Raw genomic sequence first — 15920 nt, 5'->3', positions numbered from 1 at the left:
GTTGACTATCCCTAATCAGTCCTTGCTTTTCCAAATACATGCAAATCCTGTCCCTCAGGATCCCCTTCAGCAACTTACCCATCACTGATGTCAGGCTCACTGGTCTATAGTTCCCTGGCTTTTCCTTACCACCTTTCTTAAACAGTGGCACCACGTTAGCCAACCTCTAGTCTTCCAGCACCTCACCTGTGACTATCGATGATACAAATATCTCAGCAAGGGGCCCAGCAATCACTTCCCTAGCTTCCCACAGAGTTCCAGGATACACCTGATCAGGTCCTGGGGATTTATCTCCCTTTATGTGTTTTAAGATATACAGCAACTCCTCCTCTGTAATATGGGCACTTTTCAAGACATCATGATTTATTTATTTCTCCAAGTTCCCTAGTTTCCATACCCTTGTCCACAGTAAATACCAGTACAACATACTTGTTTAGTATCTCCCCCATCTCCTGCAGTTCCACTCAAAGACAGCCTTGTTAATCTTTAAGGAGCCCCCATTCTCTCCCTGCTTACTCATTTGCCCCTAGTGTATTGATAGAATATCTTTGGACTCTCCTTAACCATATTTCCCAAAACTATCTCATGCTCCTTTTTTGCCACCCCCACCCCCCAACCGATTTCCCTCTTCAGGATATTCCTACTGCTTTTCTACTCCACAAAAGATTCACTTGATCCCTGTTGTCTGACATATGTTTCCTTCTTTTTTTTGACCAGAGCCTCAATTTCTCGAGACATCCAGCCTTCCCTACACCGACTTGTCTTGCCTTTCTCACTAACAGGAACATACTGCCTCTGGACTCTTGTTATCTCATTTCAGAAGGCCTCCCACTTTCCAGCTGTCAGTTTACCTGCGAATAGCCTCCTCCAATCAACGTTTGAAAGTTCTTGCCTTACATCATCAAAATCAGCTTCACTCCAATTGAGAACTTTAACTTTTAGATCAGTTCTATCCATTTCCAACAATATGTTAAAACTAATAATCTCACTTGAACAGAGTCTGGAGATCACAAGACATTGGAATAGAAGAGAAAAAATCTCCATACAGGATGGTGTCAGGGGCTCTTGTGGTGCAGGGGGCCAGAGGGCTGGTGTTCAGAGAATTCATATCACATCTGAAGAGCTTGATTACAAATATAAGCCATTAAGAAAAAAATCCTCTTAAATCTTCGAAGAAATTTGCAGGCCCTGCCCACTCCTTAATTAATCTAACCTACACTTCGAGGTGTGTGAGCTTATACAAAACCTCATTAATAGCAGCTATCTCACTAAAAATGTAATCCATTGGAGATAAAGTTATGAATGTTGGAAATCTGAAACAAGAGACATAAAATGCCAGTATCTGAACAAGAAATGTTCAGTGAATATTTTAAGTAGAGCTAAGCACTGCAGATTACACTTTAATGTGAGAGTGTGGTATTAGAAAAGCAGAGCCGGTCAGGCAGATTCGGAGAAGCAGGAGAGTCGACATTTTGAGCATAAGCTCTTCATTAGGAATGAGGAAATGTTGACTCTCCTGCTCGTTGGAAGTTGCCTGACCAGCACCACACTCTGATCCCAGCATCTGCAGCCCTCACTTCCTCACAATATATTTTAATAAATGTCAAGTCCTAATTAATCCAATAACGTAGAATGCATTTGCATTACAATTGGAACCCAAGGATAGATTACAGCTAAACAAACAAATGAAATGAAGTAGTGTTGTGAGTATTTAAAAGTAAAACCAATGAGTGGATTCTTGATTGTGTAGATGTTGTGTGGATGTTGGCTTTGTGTGAGAATGTAAAATGGCATTTTTGTGGTTTGTGACATCACAGGAATATTTCAGTTTTGTACACATCATGGACACAAACAAGAGGTTCAGTCAATATGGGAGAGTGCAAGAAGAAAGATTAAGTTTTGTAACCAGTTTTTTTAATACCAAGATATTATATTGCAGTTTTGAAATCATCACTTGCTGTGGGTTATTATGTATAATGTATGGCATTTCACTTCCAAATACCCATTTCTTGTTTTTTTACATAATAAAAACCATTTAGCAAAAATGTGACGGAAATGGACCAGCATAAATGCTATCATTTTGTTGCATCAGAACCGAAGAGTAAAGAAAAAGACATGAATATTATACTTCATAAAGGTATAGCACATATATGATGAAAATAGTGACCACCATACATTCCAGCTTCGACTTCGTATGTTTTTATGTTCTTAAGAACAGATTAATGACACTCATAACCATAGAGAAAGTGATTTTCCATCTTCCAAATCTACCACATTTTTTCATACGTCTTTAGTACAGTAGTGAGTAATTTATGTGAAAATACCCTGTCATCATGGCCCTGGAGATTAAACTGTTTGTTAAGTGAGGCTGTAAAATCAAATAGTTTAACAGCAGTGCCATCTGGTGGCAATTGCCTGTAAATTCAGAATTCTGCAGCATCCAATACTTTTCTCGAGTAATTTTTAATATAGTTCTGCCTAATTTGCCTCTGTCTGTGGTTAGTGGACAACAAACAGGGACAATCATATTGCCTGCTGTCGTGTTTTTGAACTAAGCAATTGATTTCAAAGTGATTTTGCTATAGGCCGGGTATACAAACATCCAGGGCAAACATCATTAATCAGGGCACGAGGTCAAGTAAAACAACTTTTTCCCAGCTACTAGCAGTTCTGAAGAAGGGACACCTGGCCCAATATATTGATTCTTATGCTGCCAGGTCAATTGAGCTTTTCCAGCAATTTCTGTTTTTGCTTCTGATTTCCAGCATAGAGTCATAGAGAGGTACAGCACGGAAACAGACCCTTCAGTCCAACTCATCCATGCCGACCAGATATCCCAACCCAATCTAGTCCCACCTGCCAGCACTCGGCCCACATCCCTCCAAACCCTTCCTATTCACATACCCATCCAGATGCCTTTTAAATGCTGCAATTGTACCAGCCTCCTCCACTTCCTCTGCAGCTCATTCCATACACATACCACCCTCAGAATGAAAAAATTGCCCCTTGGGTCTCTTTTAAATCTTTCCCCTCTCACCCTAAACCTATGGCCTCTAGTTCTGGACTCCCCGACCCAGGGAAAGGACTTTGTCTATTTATCCTATCAAACCCCCTCATGATTTTATAAACCTCTATAAGGTCACCCCTCAGCCTCTGATGCTCCAAGGAAAACAGCTCCAGTCTATTCAACCTCTCCCTGTAGCTCAATTCCTCCAATCCTGGCAACATCCTTGTAAATGTTTTCTGAACCCTTTCATGTTTCACAATATCCTTCTAATAGGAAGGAGAACAGAATTGTACTCAATCTTTCAAATTCGGCCTAATCAATATCCTGTACAGTTGCAAGATGACCTCCCAACTCCAATACTCAGTATTATGACCAATAAAGGAAAGCACACCAAACGCCTTCTTCACTATCCTATCTACCTGTGACTCCACTTTCAAGGAACTATGAATCTGTACTCCAAGGTCTCTTTGTTCAGCAACACTCCCCAGGACCTTACCATTAAGTGTATAAGTCCTGCTAAGATTTGCTTTCCCAAAATGCAGAACCTCACATTTATCTGAATTAAACTCCATCTGCCACTCCTCAGCCCATTGGCCCATCTGATTAAGATCCCATTGTAATCTGAGGTAACCTTCTTTGCTGTCCACTATACCTTCAATTTTGGTGCCATCTGCAAACTTACCAACTATACCTCCAATGTTCCTATCCAAATTATTTATATAAATGATAAAAGGTAGCAGACCCAGCACCGATCCTTGAGGAACTCCACCGGTCACAGGCCTCTAGACCGAAAAGCAACCTTCCACCACCACCCTCTGTCTTCTATCTTTGAGCCAGTTCTGTATCCAAATGGCGAGTTCTCCTGATATTCCATGAGATCTAACCTTGCTCACCAGTCTACCATGGGGCACCTTGTCAAACGCCTCTGCAGTTTTTTTTATTTTTTGTTAAGTATTTAACTCAATCCCACATCTCTTCCATGCATGCCCATCTTGAAGAACTTCTGCTCTTCTCTATGACAGGATTTCCATTCCAATCCTTTTCATTAATTTCACTGTCACTCCTAGTGTTTAACCAGGTAATTGCTAAAACACGTTTCCATAGCCACGTCACATTCCTCAGCGACTGCCTCCCGCTCAGACTCAAGTTTCATCCTTCATGATTTGAATCCACCTATGATCACAGGTAAGAGGCCATTCTCACCGCATCCTGAGATCCACACTCAACACCATGCGTTGTCATATGTGCACTCTTGAACTCTCTCCAACACGCTGGCTCAGAGCTATATTATTCCCCAGTTCCACTTCATCCTCCAGCTCATTCGACACGTTAACAAGAAACTTTTCCTTTCAGGTGTGAAGAAACACAAGATACAACAACTTCAGATATCCATAGCCTTCTGGAACCTTCCTCCTCTGTGACACCATCCCCTCCCCCAACCCCACCTCCTGTCTGACCTATCACTCTCTGATGCTGTCCTCAGCAAAGGTGTCAGTTTTATCCCTCTGTATGCCCAGCTTAATGAATTTCAGGCACAACATGACATTGAACTCTTCTTCCACTGCCTTCACTTTTATGCCCATTTCTTTGGACAAGAGTACTCTCCCCATCCCACAGACCCCTTCTCCCAGGGGTTTTTCCAACAATCAACAATGGATTTGTGGTCATCAGTAGATTCTTAATTCCAGATATTTTTATTGAATTCAGGATTCGAACCCAGGTCCCTAGAATGTTAACTGGGTCTCTGGATTAACAGTCTAGTGATAATACCATTAGGCCAACACCTATCTGTGCAGACTCATTATTTCTGCCTGCTCCTGCCGCACAGAATGAATCTCTTCCTGCCTCAACTCATTTATTTTCTCCCCTTGTCCAGTCCCTTCAAACTTACATCCGTGATTCTTCTGACGCCTCAATGAAGGTTTAAGAATTTCCAGTTTTCACGTTGCAACCACCTCTTTTTTATCGTGGATGTGCAATCCGTTTACAGGTCAATCCCCCCTCAGGATGGCTTCGGGGTTTTCTGCTTCTTCCTGGGAAAAAGGCCTGAATCGTCCCAATTTGCCACCAGCCGCCTCCACTTGCTGAGCTCAACCTCACCCTGAGTAAATGATAGTTGGATATAGAGAGAGAAAGACAGTTGGACAGACAAAGGAATAGATAATGGACAGCCTAGGAGAATGAATAACCACTAATGGGGACTATTCGTGGTTAACAATGGGTTGTGCATAATAGCAAACCATGAGATGGCAAGGCCTGGTGTGTGGGGTTTGGGGTAAGGGCATGGGAGAAGGTGCCTCAAGCCCTAAAACTGTTGAATTGTTGAATATTGAGTTCAGAAGCTGCAGGGTCCCGAGGGGGAAATGCTACACTATTGAAGTAGCATCTTTCAACTTCGAGAGATGGCCATGGGTTCCAGTTCTGCCTTTTTCTGAAGTACGTGAAACATTGCTTTTTCCAATTCTATTCTGGTTCATACCCACAACCCTTTCTCCAATATACCGAAGATATCATCAGTGCTACTTCCCTCTCTCATCAGGAATTTAAATAGTTTATCAATTTTGCTTCAAATTTCTACTTCCCTCTCACCTTGAGCTGGGTCCATTTCTGACTCCTTTTTTTTCCTCAACATCTCTGTTTCTATTTCTAGGGTTGGGCTGGCCACCAGTAACCAAGATAAACCCACTGACTCCCACAGTTACCTTGACTATACATCCTCACACTGCTTCATGAAAGGACCGTATTCCATTCTCTCAATTCCGCCATCACCATTGCATCTGTTCTGGTGATGTCAATTTCAACAAGGATGCCTTTGAAATGTGCATCTTCTTCCTCAACTGAAGATTCCCAGCACCGTAGTTGACCGGGCCTTCAGCTAGATTCAACCGATCTCCTGGACTTCAGCCCTCATCCTCTATCTTCCCTCCCACAACAGCCAATAGGGTGCCCCTGATTCTCATCCATTATCCCACCAGCATCTACACTCAGAGAAACATTAGCAACCATTTCCACTACTTTCAATGGGTTTCCATCATCAGATACATGTTCGCCTTCCCTCCTTTGTCAGCTTTCCGCAAGGACCATTCCCTCTGGGACACCCTGATCCACTCTTCCTTCACTCTGAACACCCACTCCACACAGTACTACAGTACCTTCCCCTGCAACTGCTGAAGGTGTAACACCTGTCCTTTTGCTTCCTCCCTCCTCAGTATCCAAGGCCCCAAACATACCTTCCAGGTGAAGCAGCGCTTTACTTGCACTTCATGCAATCTAGTCTATTGCATTCACTGCTCATAACGCAGTTTCCTCTACCAATGTGGGGAAACAAAACATAAATTGGATGACTGCTTCGCAGAACATCTCTGTTCTTTCCACAAAAAAACCCTGAGCTTTGAGTTGCCTGCCACTTCAACACACCCCTCTGTTCCCTGGCCAACAGCTCTGTCTCAGGCTTGCTGCAGTGCATGGCACAGAGCAAGCTGGAAGGGCAGCACCTCATTTTCCCCTCGGGACCCTGCAGCTTCTGAACTCAATATTCAACAATTCAACAGTTTTAGGGCTTGAGGCACCTTCTCCCATGCCCTTACCCCAAACCCCACACACCAGGCCTTGCCATCTCATGGTCTGCTCTTACACACAACCCATTGTTAACCACGAATAGTCCCCATTAGTAGTTATTCATTCTCTTAGGCTGTCTGTTTTCTACTGCTTTGTCTGTCCAACTGTCTTTCTCTCTCTGTATCCAACTATCATTTACTCCTTATCCCCTCCTCCCACACATAACATGAGTTATTCCCAGTATCCTGGTTTTTATTTATAAATCATCTAGCATCATGAAAACATCTTATCTGGGTGTTTTCACATTGATCTTTGAGGGAGTTAGTTGTATGCAAATTGGTTGCCATGTTTCCTGCATCACAATGGCGATCTCGTGTCCAAACTCTACTCTGGCTGTGAAGGGAGCCATCCTGAGGAAATGAAAAGTGTTACGTGAATGCAAGGCTGTCTTTCTTACTTACTTTCTTCATCATGAGAAGAAAGTGCAGGGTAAAGTACAGCTGGCTTCAGAGGATCAAGTTTATGAAAAGCTAATTTGAGTAACCTGTCCGTAACCTGGAATGTAAACAACATTTGGGGCCCAGGAAAGGAAAAGCAGTTTCAATCTAAACAGTCACATAGCAACAGCAGAACTCAAAACATTTATGATTTTGAATCTCTTGGCTCAATTGTATCTTTCAGTAAAATCCTGACATATGAATGCACTTGAAAACTAAAACTGGTTTAAAGTATAATTATGATTTCTTCTGGTTTTCATAAAATTATTTACTCTTAGTCTCTGATGAGAATGATTCATAAGACGCTACTTCAACAGTGTAGCATTTCATCCATCAAACAACAGTGACATCTAAAAATCGAAAAACACAAGGTAATAATTCAGACAGTGAAACTAGAGGAAGAAAATACTAAAGCTGAAGATGTGAATAACTCATGATATTCCGTATCAGGACTGGTGGAAGCAGAAAGACTATCTCTGAGTGTGTTTTTTTTATGGAAGATAATAACTATCATTCAAGTGACTCTCAAAACTATTTTGCTACAGTACATAATGAATTTTCAATTTCAAGTATTCAGTAGCATCGACATAATAATCCCCTTCACTCTGAATAATGTTCTAAATTGAACACAGCCATTGTTCAGTTGCTATAACTGTTTTTTATATATTTCACTCTCAGTAAAGTTATAGTTCAGTTCAATATGCATTATTTTAAGTACTATAGAATAAAGCTGTTGTACAACTTTAATCTGTGGCATTTTTGTTTTGGTTCATGGTGATAATCTATAGCAGCGACACAGAGTCGTGTGAAAATGTGTGCATGAGACCCTACAAGGACCAAAATCTGACTTGTGATAGGGGATTTATTAGCGAGCGAAATAGGCGGACGTTTCTGACACCACAGTTATAACACCAGGATGATATTTTGCCTCCATTGTGCCAGAGTCAAGGATGTCACAGAATGCCTGCAGGACAACCTTCGACAGAAGAGTGAACAACTCGAGGTTGTGGTCTACATTGATACCGTGACATAGGTAGGAAGGTGGACGTGGTCCTGCAATCAGAATTTATGGAATTTGTTAGAAAATTAACTGGCAGGGCCTCATGCATATTCATCTCCAGATTACTCTCAGTGCATGATTACTCTCTCTACAGGTAAGTGACTCCAGAAATTGGAGATCATAGAAGGTGAATATGTGGGTGGAAAGATAATGCAACAGGGAGGGCTTTCCATTCATTGCTTTGAAGAAAATAGCACCTGCACAGCCTAATAGGTTGTACCTGAACAAAGACAGGTGTGAGCTCCATGCTAGTTTTGTTGGTGCTATTGCATGGGGGAGTTAAATTAACTTGGGAACATGTGGGAAAGAATTTTGCATAGAATTTCCAGGATGTACAAAACATTGGGAGAAGAAATAGTGTTAGCATAGAAAATAGTAAATTAAAGATGGGCCTGCAGAAAAACAGAAAGAGAGTCTGAAACAGAGTAACACTGCTTGTATGTGAATACACAGATTATAGTCAATAAGACTGGGGAGATAAAGGTGCAGATTGCTATGCAAAATTACAATGTTCTGGCTACAATAGAATTACAGTTTAAGAGAGGCAAGTTTGAATGTTAGATATTCCTGATTACAAGCTATTCAGAAAAGAGAGAAAAAAAAGCAGGATGGGTGACAGTACTGGTTCTGCTGTGCTGCTGAAAGAGGATGTCCCCAAGAACAGAGACAATTTGGCTTAAAATGGAACAAAAAAGGGTGTAATTACATGTCTAAGTGTAGTCTATGATCAAACAACTGGTAGCAAAGATGCAGAGGAATAGATATGTTAGGAAATTACAGAGAAAAGCAAAAATCATGAAATAGTTTTAATTACCCTGGTTATAGTTTGGGATAGTGGTGGTATGAAGAGCAGCAAGGGGTTAGAGTTCCTAGATTGTGTTCAGGAGAATTTTCTACAGTAGTAAGTGCCTACATAAACCAAAAGAAGGCACTGCTGAACCTGGGACACGGTGTGCCAAGTGGAGCAAGTGTCAGTGGGGGTGCGTTTAGTGACCATTGTAGCATATGGTTTATAATGATAGTGGAAAAGGACAAACAATAATCCGGAATAAGAATGAATAACTGGGAGAGAGACGACTTCAATTGGGAAAGAATACAGCATAGGAGAAAGTGAGGACTGCAGATGCTGGAGATCAGAGCTGAAAATGTGTTGCTGGAAAAGCGCAGCAGGTCAGGCAGCATCCAAGCAGCAGGAGAATCGACGTTTCGGGCATGATTCCTGAAGAAGGGCTCATGCATGAAACGTCGATTCTCCTGCTGCTTGGATGCTGCCTGACCGGCTGCGCTTTTCCAGCAACACATTTTCAGCAAGAATACAGCATGGCCAGATTGACTGAAACCAATGGATCCAATTTGTTTTGATGCGTTTCATCTGATCCCAATGCCTTATTAACTTCAAGAGAGATGATTATCCAGATAGAAGCATATGTAGGAGTATTCCATCAAACTCCTGACTTGTGCCTTATAGCTGGTAGATAGATTTTTGAGGAGTTAGAAAGTGAGTTATGTGCTGCAGGATTCCTAGCCTCTAACCTGCTCTTGTTTCAAAAGTGCTTATATCACTAGTCCATTTCAATTCTTGCTCAGGGGTAACCCTTAGGATGTTGATAGTGGGGTATTCAGTGAACATAAAACCACTGAATGGTTAAATTTGCTCTTGCTAGAGATGATCATTGCCTGGCACTTGTGTGGCACCATCTTACTTCGGCACCAGCTTTACCTCAGTAGTTACTTCAACTTACTGTTCTTACGGTCACATGTCAGCCCAAGCCTGGATATTGCCCAGGTCTTGTTGTATTTGAAAAAATAGGGATAAGGAGTATAATACAAGGAAGTATTGCTACACCTCTACAAATCATTGGTCAGAGTATCGTGCTCAATATAATGAAGTTAGAGGGCTATGAAGATAGGACTGGAGAGTGGGAATAACTGGGTAGCTCTTTCGGAAGCTGGTACAGACACAATGGGTCAAATGGCCTCCTTCTGTACTGTAAAATTCTGTGATTCTATGGGCTGCTTCAGTACCTGAGGAGTTGTGAACGGTGCTGAACATTGTAAATCATTCCTGATGAAGGGCTCTGGCCCAAAACATAGATTTTCCTGCTCCTCGGATGCTGCCTGACCTGCTGTGCTTTTCCAGCAACACTCTCAACTCTGACCTCCAGCATTGTCTCCATTGTGCAAACACCGGCAAACACTCCACTTCTGACCTTATGATGGAGGGAAGGTCATTGATGAAGCAACTGGAGATGGTTGGTGCTAGGACACTACGCTGAGGAACTTCTGCAGAGATGTCCTCCAACAACCAGAACCATTTTCCTATGTGCTAAATATAACACCAACCAGTGGAGAATTTGTCCCTGATTCCCATTGATTCTAATTTTGTAAAGGGCAGCTACTCAGAGATCATCTCTGGGATTTGGTCTGTTGTCTATGTTGGAACTAAGGCTGTAATGTGGTCAGGAGCTAAGTGGCCCAGACATAAATTAAACTGGGCCTCAGTGGGCAGATTGCTGCTCAGCTACACATATGCACACAAAATTGACCAGTAAGATGTATGGCAGCTCTAGCAAAGTCTTGTTTTAAATGTGGCAAAAATCTGTTGGGGCACCTCCCCACTTGGACAGACCCAGATACTATATGGCATGGATTTAAGGAACAATATATAGCATCCTTCCTCAGAATGGAACTTCTGTTTGCACCTGTGAGTGAATTAAAGTAACTGGGCAGGGCAGTGTCTTCCTCAGTGGAAGTTCCCAATCCTTTGGAAATCAGCGTATAGTGAGTCTAGATCGGCTAGGCATACCTGGCCAAACATGGCAAACATACAATCCACGTTATGGTTAAGGAATGATGTGTACCTGGATTCCCGAAATTAGAATGCTCCCATTTGTGGGCATTGGGGATCGATAGGCTGCAAGTTGTGACCCTATCTCCGGGTCTGCAGAGCCCTCAACAAGGGAAGCCAGCAGTTCAACACAAATAGAATTCTGGAGTAACAAGTCTTGACTTTCTTCAAACAAAATATTTTGTTGGGTGTGAAGTGATTTGTGGAATCTTTAAATTATTAAAGGTGCTGTAAAACTTCAAGTTATTGCTTTTGTTCCTTTTCTTAACCCTGTGAATCTTAGCAGGATCGGCAATAGAATTCTGGAATGGGCACAATCTCATCTTACCTGGTAAGAATTTACCCCTTTGACTTCATGGATCAAAAAAAAATTATAATTTTCAAGTGTGCATTTTGGCCTTGTTTTTCCCCTGAAAGTGGGGTCAGATGCAGCGAGAGCACTTGTTAGGTCTTGCGACAACAATTCCTCCAAAAAAATTGACACAACTCAAATAAAACATTTAAGAAAGTAAAAATCACCCCATTGTTTCTATTTAAATTATTATTTAATGCCCTCTTGAAATCCTCAATCAAATATGCCTCCAACATACATTCCATATCCTACCTACTTGTATGTGAAACGGTTTACTCTCATCTAGCATTTGCTTTTTGGTCTAAACCCATGTCGACTGAATCTGAATCCTTTTCCAAGCTGGAACAATTTTCCCCTATCTCCTCTGTGTAAACCTCTCACAATTTTGAAAACTTCAATCAAATCTTCTCAGAGTCTTCTCCCCAATAAAAATAGTGAGAACGTCTCGAATCTTCCCTCATAATAGCAGAGTATGATCCATGGAACATTCTCATAAGCCTTGTCCACACTCCTTTCAATGTATTCCCATCCTGCGTATAGAGTGATGCCCAGAACTGTACATTATATTCCAGCTGAGATCTAACTAGTATCTTAAGTTCATCATAATTTCTCTGAACTTATATTTTGCCCTAAAATACTGTATGCTTCATTAACAACTCTTTCTGATTGTCCTACCATTTTTAATGACTTGGGAATATATGTAGACAGGTTTCTCTGCTCCTGTACACAACTTAGAATAGTTTCCTTATTGTATACTATCTCTCTATGTCCTTTATCTAAGTATATAACCTCACACCTCTCTGCATTGAATATGACCTACCATATATCCACACACTCTATCAATTTGTCAATGTCCTTTTCAACTTCTACGCTTTCCCATAGACTCAAAGATATTTAAAGCAGAGAAGGACACGGTCAGCAAAACCGACTACACAAATCCCATTCTCCAGCTTTTCATTCATAGCTCTGAATGCTATGGCAATACAATATTTAAACAGTGCTTAAATGTTACAAGAGTTTCTGACCTGATCACCTTTTCAGGCAATGAATTCCAGATCACATTCTGGGTGAAATAAATTCTCCTATTAGCCTTCTATCTCCTACTTTAAATCCATGACCCCTGCTATTGTCTATTCTACTTAGTATCTACTCTACCTAATTCCATCATAATCTTATACACCTCTACTGTGGCCCCACTTGAACTTCACAGCTCCAAGGTAGATAACCCTAACCTTTACAATCTATCCTCATAGCTCAGACCTTACAACTTAGGCAGCATCTTGCTAAATCCCATCAGTACCCTCTGTAATGCATTCTACAATGTCGTAACCAGAACTACACACTACACATCAGTTGTAGCCTAATCAATATTTTATAGAGTTGCAGCAGGACCTCAATGCTCTTATAATCGATGCCTCAGCTATTAAAGGCAAGTATCCCATAAACATTCTTAATCAGTTTAGGTCCCTGTTATATCACCTTCTAGGGTTTATTGGATATGGATACTATGGTCACACTGATTTTGAGTATTTTACAGTGTCCTACTATTCATATTGTAATCACTTGTCTTTTTAGCCCTGTCCTCATACTTTTCCAGGTTGAATTCTGCTTGCTACTGCTCTATCAACTTCAGCAGTTTGCTGGTAACAGTTTCTTCCTCAAGAATAAATACCCGACCAAATTTTGTGTCATTCTCGATCATGCTCCCTACGTTTAAGTATAAATCGTGAATGAACACTTGCAGCTTCACATTCTTTCAAGGTGTAAAAACTCAAATTAGGTCAGTCAACCCCGGTTAACAAAGGAAGTCCAGGGTTGTATAAGATTGAAAGAAGAGGCCCATAAAGTTGTCAGAAATAGCAGTAATTTTGAAGATTGAGAAGTTTATAGAATACAACAAAGGAGGACCAGAAACTGACAAGGGAAGGCAGAATAGAATATGAATGCGATCTAACTGAAAATATAAAAACAGACCACTTAAATTTTTATAAAAAGAAAACATTTGGCTGAAATGAATGTGGGCTAAAAAGGTGTTGCTGGAAAAGAGCAACAGGTCAGGCAACATCCAAGGAGCAGGAGAGTTGATGTTTCAGGCATGAGCCCTTCTTCAGGAAACTGAAATGTCGACTCTCCTGCTCCTTGGATGGCGCCTGACCTGCTGCGCTTTTCCAGCAACACATTTTCAGCTCTGATCTCCAGCATCTGCAGTCCTCACTTTCTCCCTGAAATGAATGTGGGCCTATTACAGGCAGAGTCAGGAGAATTTATAATGGAGGATAGAGAAATGGCACAGAAGCGTTACTATTACTTTGTGTCTGTTTTCTTAGATTTTTTTTAAGATTAGACTTACAGTGTGGAAACAGGCCCTTCGGCCCAACAAGTCCACACCGACCCGCCGAAGCGAAACCCACCCATACCCCTACATTACCCCTTACCTAACACTACGGGCAATTTAGCATGGCCAATTCACCTGACCCGCACATTTTTGGACTGTGGGAGGAAACCGGAGCACCCGGAGGAAACCCACGCAGACACGGGGAGAACGTGCAAACTCCACACAGTCAGTCGCCTGAGTCGGGAATTGAACCCGGGTCTTCAGGCGCTGTGAGGCAGCAGTGCTAATCACTGTGCCACCGTGCCGCCCACTTCATTGATGAATGTACCGTAGATCTCTCAGAATTAGGTAAGCAAATGGTTAAGCAGAATGAGAAGTGGAAGAAAATTGGCATCAGTAAAAAGATTGTACTGGAGGAATTAATGGGGCTGAAAGTTGGTAAATCCTGAAGATATACATCCCGGAGAGTTGATGGAGGTGTCTGCAGAGATAGTCAATGCATTGGTGCACCTTCTAAAATTCTACAGATTCTGGAATGATTCCTATGGATTGGAAGGTAGCAAATGTCACCCAACTACTTAAGAAGAGTGAGAGAGAAAATACAGAACTACAGACCTGTGAGCCTTACATCAGTAGTAGGGAATTTATTATGAAAGGTAGGATGAATAGACACCTGGTTGATAACAATCTGATTGAGCACCGTCAACACAAATTTGTGAATGGGAAATTGTGGTTGACAAACTTGGACTTTTTTTAAGGTGTTCCTAACAAAATTGATAAAGGAGAACTGGACGACATAGTATACGTTAGATTTTCAGACAGTTTTTGATTAAATCCCCGTGGAAAGTTGGTTATACAAATTAATGTAAATGGGATATGTGGTAATGTATGGAATTGATGATGAACTAACAGAGGGAAAACAGGAAGTAGGAATAAATAGGAATTCCTGGGTCTAATAGGGTACTATAAGGATCACTACTTGGGTCTCAGCTGGTTGTGCTATTGATCAATGACTTAAGAGTTGAGAACCAAACATAATTCTCTCACATTTGTGGTTGATATAAAGCTAAGAGGGAATGTGTGTTGTGAGGAAAATACAAAGCAGTTTCTGGAGGATTTCGACAGATTCGTGAATGGGTTAGAATATGGAAGTAGAATATAATGTGGAAAAATGTGAGGTTATTCACTTTGATTGAAGAAACAGATGTGCAGAGTATTTCTAAATGGTAAGAGGTTGGAAAGTATAGATTCACAAAGGAACATAGGTATCCTTGTCAATAAACCACTGAAGGCTAATAACCAGGTGAAGCAAGCTGTTGGAAAGGCAAATAGAAAGTTCGCCTTCATTGCAGGAACATTTGAATATGGGAGTAGTGAAGGTTTCAGTTGTGTAAGAGATTGGTTTCACCACACTTGCAGTACTGTGTGCAGCTTTGATTACCCCATCTCAGAAAAGATAATATTACCATCGAGGGAGTGCAACAAAGATTTACCAGAAACTTACAGAAATTGCTCAGCAGGTCTGGCAGCATCCGTGGAGAGAAATCAGAGTTAATGTTTCAGGTGGAGTGATCCTTCCTCAGAACTTTTACCAGACTTGTTCCTTGGATGGTAGGACTACCCTATGAAAAGAGATTGGGCAGACTGGACTTTTATTCTTTTGAGCTTTGAATAATGAGAGCCAAACTCTTTGAAACCTAAAGCAGTATAAGCCCAGGTAAGATGCTCCCTCTGGGTGGGGAGACTAAAACCAGGGAAAAAATGTAAAGATAAGGGAAATACCACTTGGGGTCTGAGATGAGGAGAAATCCTTTCAGTCAGTGGAATTCTGTACCACCGAGGCTGTGGAAGTTTAGTTCTTTTGAGTATGTTTAAGTATTGATCGATAGATTTCTGATTAATAGTACTACTGCTAGCTCACACTCACTTTATCTCCGCTACTGCGCCCACATCATCAAGGCTGATGTTCTGGCACACAATACCCTCAGCAACATCTTCCCTCACTGACTCCTGTTTGCCCTCAATTTCCACATCATCGACTGTATCTAATCTCTGCCCTGTTTACTCACTAACCAAGGAGACCTCACCACATTTATACCGCCTGCAGCAGCACTCTGTTCCCCACTTTCATCTCATTCAATCATTCCTTTTTTATCATTCCAAGAGAAAACAGCCTATCAGAGGGCAAAAGAGTCAGGACAGGTGCCTGAAATCAGACACCCCATGGATTACAAGAAGAGAGTTGTGTACCTTGGAGGAGAAG

Source organism: Hemiscyllium ocellatum, chromosome 1 (assembly GCF_020745735.1).
Source record: "Hemiscyllium ocellatum isolate sHemOce1 chromosome 1, sHemOce1.pat.X.cur, whole genome shotgun sequence".
NCBI lineage: Eukaryota > Metazoa > Chordata > Chondrichthyes > Orectolobiformes > Hemiscylliidae > Hemiscyllium > Hemiscyllium ocellatum.
Note: the sequence above shows the minus strand (reverse complement) of the source record.